Source organism: Gavialis gangeticus, unplaced genomic scaffold, assembly GCF_001723915.1.
Source record: "Gavialis gangeticus isolate Ggan-Ray unplaced genomic scaffold, GavGan_comp1, whole genome shotgun sequence".
NCBI classification, from domain to species: Eukaryota; Metazoa; Chordata; order Crocodylia; family Gavialidae; genus Gavialis; species Gavialis gangeticus.
The window spans coordinates 26,612,875-26,613,094 of record NW_017729001.1 but is presented as its reverse complement, the minus strand read 5'-3'; positions in this window follow the sequence as shown (position 1 = coordinate 26,613,094).

The following is a 220-nucleotide window of genomic DNA, read 5'->3' as shown; positions in this document are numbered from 1 at the left end:
CCACCCCCATTGCACCAGCACCCCTCACACCCACGGACAGCCACCCGTGTCACACACCCCCTCACACCGACACCCCCCTTGCACCAGCACCCCTCACACCCACGGACAGCCACCCGTGTCACACTCCCCCTCACACCGACACCCCCATTGCACCAGCACCCCTCACACCCACGGACAGCCGCCCGTGTCACACACCCCCTCACACCGACACCCCCCTTGC